General features: G+C 16.9%; 1 pseudogene; it reads left to right on the top strand.

The window, feature by feature from the left end:
- Nucleotides 1–1,819: 1,819 nt before the first annotated feature.
- Nucleotides 1,820–11,989, top strand: LOC114577964 (lactosylceramide 4-alpha-galactosyltransferase-like; annotated as a pseudogene).
- Nucleotides 11,990–13,596: the final 1,607 nt, after the last annotated feature.

The following is a 13,596-nucleotide window of genomic DNA, read 5'->3' as shown; positions in this document are numbered from 1 at the left end:
TTAGAATTGGACATCATTAGACATATTATGCCAAATGAAAGAGCATCTATTATCTATTCTCAGATAATAAAAAGAGTTGAACCATTGCGAATACCGAAAGCATAACATAAATATATAATAAATATATAATAATAATAATATATATATAATAATAATAATAAATATTAATAATTATAAATATTTTTATAAAATTAAAAATGTATTATTATAATAAATGTTTTTTATTTCTCAATGCAATATATTAATATTTTTATTATTCAATATATCATATTTTATTATTTTATTAAATCTTTAACAATATCTTAAAATTACAAGTTCCATGTATCAATAAATAAATTCAAATGCAATAGATATTTCGAATTTCTTTTTCTTTAGTAATTCTTTAGTAAATTAAAAATGTATATTTTATATATGAATTTTTTTGAATTATTGATATACTAATAATAACTAATAATTTTAATTAAAATATAAAAAAATATAATAATTTCTATTTGTAAAAATTCTATTAATATACTATCAAAATTATTTTTACATTCTAAATCGCTACTATTAAAACATATTTTTTTACATTAGAACTCTTATTTTCACCTTCAACTAATATCCAAATATGTATTAGGAATTTTATAGAGTAGATTATTTATTATCATTAATCTTATAAGATTTATAATAGCAAATTATAAATAAATTTTACAAAAAAAGTTCATCTTATATCAGCTAGAATAAAATTTTATGATTTAATTTACATATTTTATTGCTTTATTGTTTTGCTTTATTTATTGAAATGATTAAATTTTAAAAAATTTTAATTTTAATTTTTTTTCATTTATAGTCATTTTGAAAATATTCAAAGCTTGATTTAAAAAATTCAATATATCTTATCGATAATATATTATCCATGACTTTTTTAAGTCAAATTTTTTAAGTCAACATAAAATAAGATTAGATTTATGTAATAATCTCCTTTTAAAAAATTTCTATTTTGTTATATTAATTATATAAATAATTTTTTATATTTTTAAATTTTAAGTTCATATAAAAAAAAAGAATTTGATATTGAAATTCATTACGATAAAAAAACACTTAATTGCATTACTTCAACATATATAAAAATTATGACGAAAAAGTTATAAATTATAAAAAAAATTCAATTCTAATTTTTTATTATTATAAATTTTGAAATACTGTAAATCTTTCAATAAACTTCAAACATCAAATTTATTTTTCAGAAAATCGAAATTAGTAAATTAATTTATTTTAAAAGAAATAATAAACTTCTAATTATTTTGCAATTTGTTATCAATATTACAATTATCAATATTTAATTATTTATTTTCATATCTAAATCTATTATAGATTTCAGTAGAAATGCTATTTATTACAAACACACAAAAAATAATGCATTTTATCTTTATTCTACGTTACTTATACTTCTGAAAGCAATTTATCAATTCCGACATTGGCTTTATAAACTATTAACCAATATAATAAAGCAAGTGAGTTTTTTATAACTCAGTTCTTATTTTAATAAAGTTTTGTATTGAAACGATCAATATTCATATAAAAAAAACTATACATTGTAAGAGAACAAATGAACAGTCGACTATAATATGGAATTTATATATTAAACTATTATATATATAAAACTAATAAAATTATAATTTATAATCTGTATAATGTAAATAAAAAAAATAGTATACAAATTTAATATAACAAAGCACGATTTTAATTTAATGAACATTTGAAATAATAAAAAAATAAGAAGTTTTTTTTATATAATATTGTATATAACAAAAATATAAAAGAACGTTTGAAAAAAAAATTTTTTTAATTTTTGGAAAGATTAACATTTAAACGACATTGAAAGAAAATGAAAAAGAAATTGTTTCTATATTTTCTCTGCATTATATTTGTTCTCGTAATAAAAAATATAATAATATTCTTAAATGACGATTTCATTGAAGAAGATGAATTTCAACCGATAAGAAAAAACATTGACAGTATGAATATTTCGTGTTACAATCAAGCGAGCACGTTAGAGAGTCTTCCGAGCGTTGATGCGAAATTAAGTATATTTATCAAATTTATCAAATTAATATTATTTAGATTTTCATTAATTTTTCATTAATTTGAAATTATTTAACTAACAAAAATTTTTTTATTCATTATGCGATTTTTTAAATTAAAAACATCTTATCGATTTCTTAATAAGTTAATAATTAAAAGTTAATAATTTCTTAATAAGTTTAAATTCAAAAATGATATTTAGATATATGCATATATGTTTTATTATTCGTAATATAATTAGTGGTGAAATGAATTTCTTTAAATTAAAAAAATGAAATTTATTTAGATTTCGTTTTCGAGTAAATGAAATTAAGAAATTCTTTTAGTGTAATAAAAATTTTTGATAATAAATAAAATTTAATTGAATAATTGAATGCTATCAAATGAATTATCGATAGTAAGTTATTTTATATGTGAAAATAACCAAAAAATGTAAAATAAAATTTTATCACTTAAATCTTTGTTTTTTCGAGATTATATAGCATAAAAAATTGTATCAATGAATTGAATAAATTTAATTTTCTCCAAAATTTATTTTTTAATGAAAAATTAATTTTTAAATGAAAAAAATTTTATTTTAAATCTAATATTTCTAAAAAAGAATTTCTAAAATATATATAAATAGAATTTTGATTTAAAAAAAAAAAATAATCTAATTTACTAAATAAATTAGAAATAAATATTTTTAATTTATTCGTCTGAGAGAAGAGATGAAAAATAGTAATTTAAGATTAAATTATTGAAATCTATAGAATAATGATCTAGTGTTAATATTGTGTATAAATAATTATTATATAACAGTTATACAATTTAGATTTCAAATCGATAAAATTAATGTTTAGTATTTTAAAATAAAATACTACAAACTAAAATATTTTCATAAACAAATATTTGAAAGTTTGATTATTTCATGCTTAAATCAAATTACTATTTTGAAAATATTATTTTTTTTGCTTAAATTATAAACAAATACTATTTGCTATTTACAAAATACTATCAAAAAATATAAATTTCAATAAAAAAATTAAAAATCCTATTAATTTATTAAAAAAAATAATAAAAAATCTTATTTAATTATTAATAATTAATTAAATAAATATATTAATTTTATATTTTATATATCTAGATTAAACTTTTTATATCTTTATAAACAATATTATAAACAATACTTTAATACATTATATTGTATTATAAAATGTTAAAATTAAAAACTGCTTATTGGAAATATTGTATGAGTTAGTATTAAAATATAGTATATATGAAATATTATTTCTTTATTTAAAAAGTTTATTTCCAAAATCATGTATCGAAACAATATCGAAAAAATATTTATTTCTATTTTTGCCAGTTTTAGTCGAAATATTTCACAATATAAAATGTCATTCATATAATGTTCTTTTATCAAATAATTTGCATTTCCATTTTTTAATACTTGTAACTTAGATAATGTTTTTTTATAAATCGCTTGATATTTATTATTTAATTCATATTGATAAATACATTGATTTTTTTTATAATTTTAATGCAAATTTTTTTATAATTTTATGCATTTATTTTAATTATATATAATATATATCAATTTTTAGATAAGATATATATCTTACATATATTTTTATAAAAATGCGAAATATCTCGATTAAAGCAATAAATAACAAGATAAAGATTTCATTTTTTGATCTTTGAACAAAGGAAAAGTTATATAAATTTTATATTGTGTAGATCATATATTACAAAAGCAATATTGCTTTGAAAAATATCTCGTCCAAAACGTAATAATATTCAACAACATAGAAATTTTGTTTTCTGATTTGAAGAAATTATGATCAAAGATATGCAAAGATTTTTTATTTCGTGTTATATATTATATTTTCTTCACCGAAACAGAAATTGTGTTTTAATACTGATTAACTGAATAAATATATGTGATATATATTCTAAAACTAATATAAACATGATAAATTTTAATATTATACTTTGAAAATCACGTATTCAGATGTTAATAATATATTGAATGAATATATTTATCTAAATATTATTAACACAAGTATTTTCGCTATAGTAGCTATCGTTATCGAATTAAATGAAATATTCGATAACAAAAATTATTTATATAAAATATCAATCAATATCACGAAATACCCAAGTATCAGGAATAGTATCAATTATTTCATTTCTTCTTTCTATTTACAAATAATGAAATTTCAAAAATACATTGAGAAAAAGGAAAATTAGAACTATTCGAAAAGAGACATTAATCAGAATTTATAATCAGAATTAATCATCATGAGTAGAATATTTCCAATAAAAAAAAACTCGTTTCGTACACATTATTTTTCTATTTTATTTCCACCCTCGATAATCTTCTTTATATATAATATAATCTTCTATATATTTTTCATAAAACTTTTTAAATTCTTTCTTAAAAAATTAAAAGTATTTGAGTCATCAAATACTATTGCTTATATAAATTTAGTTAAATTTAATTATTTCTAGATAAAATGATATTTTTAAAGAGATATCAAATACAAGAAAAAATAGAAAAAAGCAACATGCAAATAAAAACATGTGAAAATGTGACAAGTATTGTTACTAAATAAAAACGATTTTATATTAAGTATTATGTATAAAATTTAAAAGAAATTTCTGTTTCCGATTTAACTTAACATTCAATGATGACAATTATTACAGCGAAGATAATATTAGTAATATCTAAATAGACAACATATAATAATAAATACAATAATAAATACAATAAATAATAATATAGCATATAATAATAAGTACATTAAGAACATCTCTTACATAAACATTTGTAGTTATTTATAAAAAAATTTTACAATAATAGTAATCTTTTTTTTCCAAATCTCAAAAACTAAATGATGGTAAGGTGGCAAAGAAAAAATTGTTCATGGCAATGAAGAAAGTATTCATTTATGTAACATATTCAAAAAATCAGTAATTCTCTATTCGAATAATTATTAACAATAATTACTATCAATAATTATTATTTTAAAAAATAAAAAATTTCATTAATTTCTTTTTCTTGCTATTATATTGGCAGATAATTTTAAATAATTGATTATTTCATAGTTTTATTACATTTTAAAACATGTATTATTTATTTGATTCGTTATGATATTTATAATTTTGCCTAGAATTTCACCACAATCAAATTCTATATTTTATTGATAATGTAATAAAATATATGTAATATATATGTATGTAATGTAATATATAATAATATATATAATATATTTATAATATATTATATTATATTATTATATATTATATATAATTTTTCATATAATATACAATAATTTGAATATATGTATATATGGAATGATATAAAAAATTTTCAAACACATGATTGCAAATATTTTTTATTCCAATTAACAACACATAACCAAGATACGAAATGAAATATCTTTTTTCACGAAGCATCTTGTTTTGATAAAAATGGTTTAGCATTGAATTCTCGTCAAGCATGCGCCGTCGAATTCGCAGTTAAAATGAATCCAGATATGAACATACATTTATTATTTCTCTCTCCTTCAAAGATTTCGAGACGATTCAGAAGATTATTTAAACAATTGCAAACATATCCGAATATTCATATCAAACATATCAAACTCGAAGATTATATGAAGAATATACCTTTGGATGCATGGTATAAAACCGAAATATTAAAGAAAAGTAAATAGCCAATTAATCATATGTCTGATATTTTAAAATATCTAACACATTGTAATTTATTGAATTAATTATACTACTTTATCCATATATAACAAATTATATATTGTACATTCCCAAAAATTTTGGAACATCCGTAAACTGAAAATTGCTGAGATAATTTCAAGCAACATTTTGCTTTGCAAAAACTTTTGTTAATGAATTATTAATAAAAAAACTAATCACGAAGCCCGTAGTTGAATTGCAACAATAGTATTAGTTACACGCCGATTAAACAAGAATAAATTCAAGCAACATATCAAAGAAAATGTGTTAAATATTATATTTATTTATTTATTCATTGATATAATTCGATTCATTGATAAAATATCGATAAAAAAATATTTGTTATATTCAATATATTTTCTTCAAAATATATTGTTTATTTTTGCATTGCATATTACTATCACAATAATGTTTTGTGATTAATCAGTGTTTTCTGATAATATTTCATTAATAAAGTTGTAACGAAAATATTTACAAAAAAAAACATTGCTTAAAATTACTTCAAGAATCTTCAATTTATAAATGTTCCAATATCCTGTATCATACTATATTATATATAGTTCATTATTTTCGCTTAACAGGAAGACGACTGGCTTGGAATCAGTTAATCGTAATTCGATATCTTGTTAACATTTAAATATAATTAATTTAAAGAAAAATTGAATTTCTATAATTTTGGTTTTTCTTTTATAAAAATATTATATTTATGTATTTTTGTTGATAAAAATGACATTAAATATGAAATGATTTTATTTTATTATTAATATATTTCGAATAATAATTTAAAAATAATTATTTTAAAATAAAATATATATTATTAAATAAATAATATATTTCAATTGAAATTATATTTTTGGTCAATTAAAGAAATTTAAAATAAGGTAAATATTTGAGAAAATGTTAAATTAATGAATTAATTATTTGAGAAAATAATTTTTATTTTAAAATTATCATAAAAAACTAGATATATTAATAATTTCTTAATTTATTAGCATTATAAAATTAATAAATATTATAAAAGTAATATAAATTAAAATAAATTAAATCAAACTCAAATTGTCAAGTTTTAATTCATAAATTTTTTTTATATTTTCAATGATACAAATTGAATAATATTTCAGGAATCACAAATTTTTTGATATTCTGCAAAATAATTTAAATGCCATGTCATATTATACAAAATTATTTTTAAAAATAAAAAATGTTTAGTTATTTCATAGATTTTATGATATTAAATATCACAATCTTTAGAAAAAATAAAAATATCTCGTATCAAACAGAATATGTATATTTTATATGAGATATATACAAAGTGTTCATAAGAATATGGAATATTTTTCGAGGGTGGATTCTAAATATCAAAATGATGAAAAAAATTCATATGTACATATATCTGATAAGTTTAATTAATGAGCTATAAGCTATAAGCATTTTAAATTTATATTAGATAAAGTGAAACGGCGAAAGAGAATGTTTAGCTAAATGCGTGGCAAAACCGTATATGCAATATCGCTTTTGTAACAATAAAAATAAATACACTAATATTTTTTTATATATTTTTTTATATATCTTTCAAATTATTTCAAATAAATTTCAAATAAATTTCAGTATAAGGTCATATATTTATATAATATGTATAAATGTGTAATATAATTATGCAATATTTTTATATTGTTTAAAAAAATTTTTTAATTATGCAAATTAAAATTTATGTAATTTAACAGAAACTTACTTCGAACAAATTTTTAAATTATAACAAATTTCAATATTTGGAATTATATGATAATTACACAATATTTCATTTAAAATCATAGGTGAGTTATAATATAATATATTTCATTCAACCTGCCGTACAATCGAAATCGATAAAAACACATTTTTATAAGATTTCGAATTAAAAAGATTGAATGTGTTTTTATATGCCTAGTTGCTTTTTTAATTATTTTCACATGTATAAGAAAATCCAAAATATTAATAGTTGAATCAATTTAAATTTCAAATTATTAAATATTCAATCAAATCAAATCTTTATCTTTATTTCACTTGCACAATATTTCTTATTCTTATACAAAAAATAATAATAGTAGATTTGGATATCATTTATTAATAATATGAATTAATATTATCTTATATCGAAATAAAAAACATTAAATTCAAATAAAATAGAAAAATTTTTCAACTAATATTTTAATTGATCTATGAATTTCAAATTTATTTAAGTATTATTAATGACTTTCTTATACATATGAGAATAAGTAAATTTATGTATAGAAAAACATATTCAATCTTTCTAATCTGAAATTTTATGGGAGTTTTATTTTGCTTCTATGAATTTCAATAAATAGACAGATTAAGTGTCACACATCAATTCTGTCATGGATTTAAATAATTTTTATAAAATGATTCGCATATGGATTTAAATAAAGTGATGTATGTATTAATATCTTGAAATTTACTAAAACTTATTCAAAATAAGTTTTTGTTAAATAAGGAGTTACATAATATGTACATTATATATTATTTTATACTGAAATTCATTTGAAATCAATTGTATAATAAAAATTGTATAATAATCATATTAAAAAATATCAATGTATTTATTTTTATTGAGGGGTTCTACTACGCAAACAATACAGTACTGCCACGCACTCAGTTAAGCATTCTCTTTCGCCATCTCACTTTATCTATATAAACTTAAAATATTTATAACTCGTTAATTAAGCTTTATCGGACATATGTAAATTTTTTTTATCATTTTGATGTCTAGAATCCGCCCTTCAAAAATGTTTCATATTTTCATGAGATTTATGGAATTATTTTAAACACTCTGTACATCTAATTATTCTCTGATAATCTAAGATATTTATAATAATCGATCATCATTATAGGTTTATCTTTAAATAAATTATTAAGTAAATAACAAGTAATCTCTTTATAATATAATTATTATTTTAACAAGAAAATTTATATCTGAATAATTAATGTTATATCTAAATATCAATAGAATTTATTCATTATTAATATCGTGTATGAGATTTCGATAAAATGATAAAACTATGTTAATATATATAAATATATATATAATATGTATAAAAAAAGAAACAAAAGATTCAATTATTATTTGATAATCAATATCGATATGATAAAAAGATGAGAATTAACTATAACTATAATGAAAGCGATATAGTAAAGTCATAAATTAAAATGTTAAACTATTGTTTGAATTCCAACTGTATAATCATAGCGATTAAAATTGCTATGAAATTTTTTACCGTAAAAATTATTGTGCATTTAAATCATCAATTGTAAACAAAACAATCATATTATTGTATATAAGAGGATCTATTGGTTGAATTTATTCAATGAGGGACAAATTCCTCGCTGTAGTTTACATTTTCATTTGTTATCCTTTTTTTTACTATCTATGTTTATATTTTATTATCTACATTATTTATTATATTATATTTATACTAATATCTATTATATTAGTTTTCTTGTTTAATTTACATTTAATTCTATATTTGTATATATAATATATATAAAATATATATATATAAATTATGTATATATATATATATATATTATATATATATATATACATATTATGTGTATATATATATTATATATATTATATATATTATTATATATATATAATATTATATTATAATATATATTTTATATATATTACATTCGTTTAGATCTGGCAATTGTTATCGAAGTTGCATATTTGACGATTATAATGGGTTAATAAATTGATGGGTTCAAATATAAGTTCAACTTTTCATATTTTCATTTTTTTTTTAATCTATCTCCATTTTTCTTCATTTTTTTTGCAGTTCTTAAAAAAAACAAAAATTTTTTGTTACATTATAATCATGAATGCTTCTGTCTTGTCTATATATTTAATGATTTGTTGAACAGATATAAGAAAAATTTCATTTATTTTGAATTGATATTGTACTAATCATAAACAAAATTCGAATTGTTTTTTTTCCCAAAAATATATCAATTTATAACTCTTGTTTTTTAAATATAATATTTTTAACGCCTGATTGATTTTATTTACTATTTTTACTACATCGTTTCTTGAGAATCTTTTTAGCTATATGGTGTTGATATATTTGTGAAATATTTTTAAACTGTCAATTCTAAACACTAAAACAAATGTAAAAGTTAGTATGCAAAAATGTCTATGAAAATTATTTATTAATTTAAAAACAATTTTGAAATAAAGCAAAACAAGAAACAACGAAATGGCACATGATAAAAATAGAATTTTCTCCTTTTATTTTGCTTTGCTTATAATTTAATAAATAAGTTTCAATTATTTTTATATAGCAACTTTTGTATTTTTGATTTTTAGAAATAAATATATTATTTATATATATATATATATTATATTCTAAATATATTGTTCATAAATATAATAATATTCTATATATTTGTTTATATAATGAGTTTTATTCATGTCTAATATTTGGAAAGAAAAGAATTTTTCATTAATCTTAATTATTAGTAATTATAAAAGAATGTTTAAAATCCAATAAGTATGTCTATTTTTGATTGTTATTTTGTTTTATTTGTAACAATTATTTTTTAATTTTTAAACGTTAGCCAAATGACATATTATATTAAGATATAGTTATATCAATATAAAATTTTTATAAAATAATAACAAAATGTTTATTTATCAGTAGTAATTTAAAATTGTAATTTTAAAACAATGTTTTTTTATTTTCTAAAATTGAAAATTTCTACTGATTCATTAAAACGATTATAAATTTATTATAATATATACTATATATATAGTATTATAATATATACTATAAATTTATTATATATATATATACTTTATAGATATTATCAATATGAAAAAGAATAAATGATACATGTCATTTTTTTTATTGTATTATATTTATATTTTTTTATTATATTTTTTATTATATTTTATTATATTTATTTATATAAAATTATATATAAAAATCTATAGAATACACATGTAAAAAAGACATAAAATATTTAAAATATAATAAACGCATTATGATATTTGAGAAATTTCTATTTCTTTAATCATAAAAATTTAATTTTATAAAGTTGATTTTACAAGTTTGATTTTACAAGATTTTACAATTTTATTTTGATTTTATAAAGTTCAATTATGTATATTATATGTATATAATATATATATTTTATTTATATAATATATATAATTGAACTTTATAATAATTAATATTATTTATACGTATATATATATAATATAAAATTTATATACATATTTCCAGTTATATAAAAAAAAATTTTAAAATATTATTCTTTACTTTATATTTACTTATTATATACTTTAAGATTTATAGATTCATAATATTTCAACGTATTTTAATCATGGATCAATTATTTTATTCAAGATTTTTAGAACAATATTTTGTTATAACTTGTATTTCGTTTCTTTTTATATAAATTTTCTTTTATATTTTTTTATATAAATATAAATTATTTTAATGTTTTATAATTTTTATTATTTTTAATCACATATTATTATTTTGTTATTATTTCTAATATATTTTAAAATTTTAAAATAAGGAATGCATTATAATATATTCCTATGAAAGTTAATTAGAAGATTATGATTAAATTATATTAAGAAAATACAAAAAATGAATATAATTTATAATACCATATAAAACATTCAAATTATAGTTTAATAACTCATATATTTAATAGGTGAAAAAAATCTTTGATCTCTATCTTTTTATTTATATCTATCAAATAAAATATTATTCAAGATACTTTGCATAAATATTTGCAGTTTAATCATAATAAATATCGATAACAAGTGTTTTATGAATTTTTGTTATTTTATAAATATTGTATAGTATTATGTATATGTTATAGTATATACATGTAGAATGACAAAAATATTGATAGATTATAAAAGTTGCAATTAATTTATTACATAAAATGTTTTTTTTTAACAGACTAATTAAATATTTAACAAATTTCGCCGATGCCGAAGATAAAAATCAAATAACTGCAAGAGTTATAGGATTCGACACTTCGATATTAGATCGTCGCATGGCTGCATGAATGCATTCAGGAGATACGAAATAATTTTTGAGGCGATATGTAGAATCACAATGATCCTGGTGTAATTACCAAAATATTAAAAAAAATTTGTTTAACAAAAAATGTACAAGAAAATTTACATATTATAATAAAATGAATATTCGATTTAATTTAATAAATTTTAATCAATAAAATAACGCGGTAATAGTAAAAAAAATTTATTTTTAAATCTATTTTTTAATAATACAATTACACAAAGATAATAAAATTGATTGATTTCACAATTTTTCCTGTTACATTTACTTAAGATATATATAAATGATATTTTTGACAAAATTAATATTAATTTTTAATGAGAGAGACATAATTACATTCAAATATAAGAAAGATATCTTTAAAAATATTCAGGACATTTGTGAGATATTTTTAGAGAATCGATTCCAAGGATTAAAATAAATAGAAAAATGTTTAGTTGTTATACAAAAATTGGTTGAGGTTTATTTATTAAATCTTAAACAATTTAATTTTTTTTACGTAAACTGAGATAGACACAACATAGAAATATATATTTCACTTCCTTCAATGCAAACTTTATATATAACTTAATTAAATATATAACTTGATTAAATGTAACATAATTTATTAACAATTTAATAAATAACAGTCAATATTTTTGTAATTTTTATATTTGTTTTAATTTCTAGAATTAATCCTTCAAAGATATTCTATGAATATATTTATAGTCTTTATATAATAAAACATCAATCCGAATTTCAGGTATTAAGTGTATTATATATATGTTATGAAGTATTTATTTTTCAAATACAGAAGAAAAAATTAATAATATAGAACCGTATTAATAAATTGAAATATAAATAAAATTCCAAAATTAATAATTACATATTAGTAATTATATAATATAATATTGAATATTTGCAATTTTACGACGAAATGTATTTATAAAGAAAAAAATGATATGAAATTAATATAATAATATAATAATAAAGCAATATATAATAATAAAGCAAAAAAAAAGTATTTAATATTTTATAATAGTTTAAATATTTTCCTGAAATTAAAAAATTTTTTGTTTTATTCTTTACGTATTAGTTTTATTTTTATAAGTTTAGATTATTGTAATGTAATTAAAATGTAGTTGTGTAATGTAGTTAATGTAGTTAAAATAGCTTAATAATATATAATAATATAATAATATAATAATAATTAAAATATATTTATTTATAAAAAATTTTATAAAAAAATTTTAGATTTATAATATTAAAAAATATTTAAAATTTAAATTAATAATAACATTAATTTGAAAAAATTTATGTTAATTAATTTATGTTAATGCAAATAATATAGAATCTGGTTTCTAGTTTATATTATTTCAATAAATGTGTTTTTTATTTATTTTTTAAATATATATATTTAGATATATTTGCAAATATATTATTATTATTTTATTGTTATTATTTTTATTTTATGCATTACATATAAAAATGATTATATTTGTGACTTTTGAAAATAAATTAATTTATATATAATATAAATATAAATACATATTAATAATAATAAAAATATTATAATTTTTTACAATTATAATAAAAATGATAATAAGTTCAATAATAAGACAATAATAAGTTTATTAAATATTAATCAATAAAATATCCACATTAAATAATAATCAATATAATATCCACATAAACATAAATTTTCATTTCAGAGAATCAG

This window comes from Apis cerana, linkage group LG11, assembly GCF_029169275.1.
Source record: "Apis cerana isolate GH-2021 linkage group LG11, AcerK_1.0, whole genome shotgun sequence".
Lineage (NCBI taxonomy): Eukaryota > Metazoa > Arthropoda > Insecta > Hymenoptera > Apidae > Apis > Apis cerana.
This window is presented reverse-complemented; position numbering and strand designations above follow the sequence as displayed.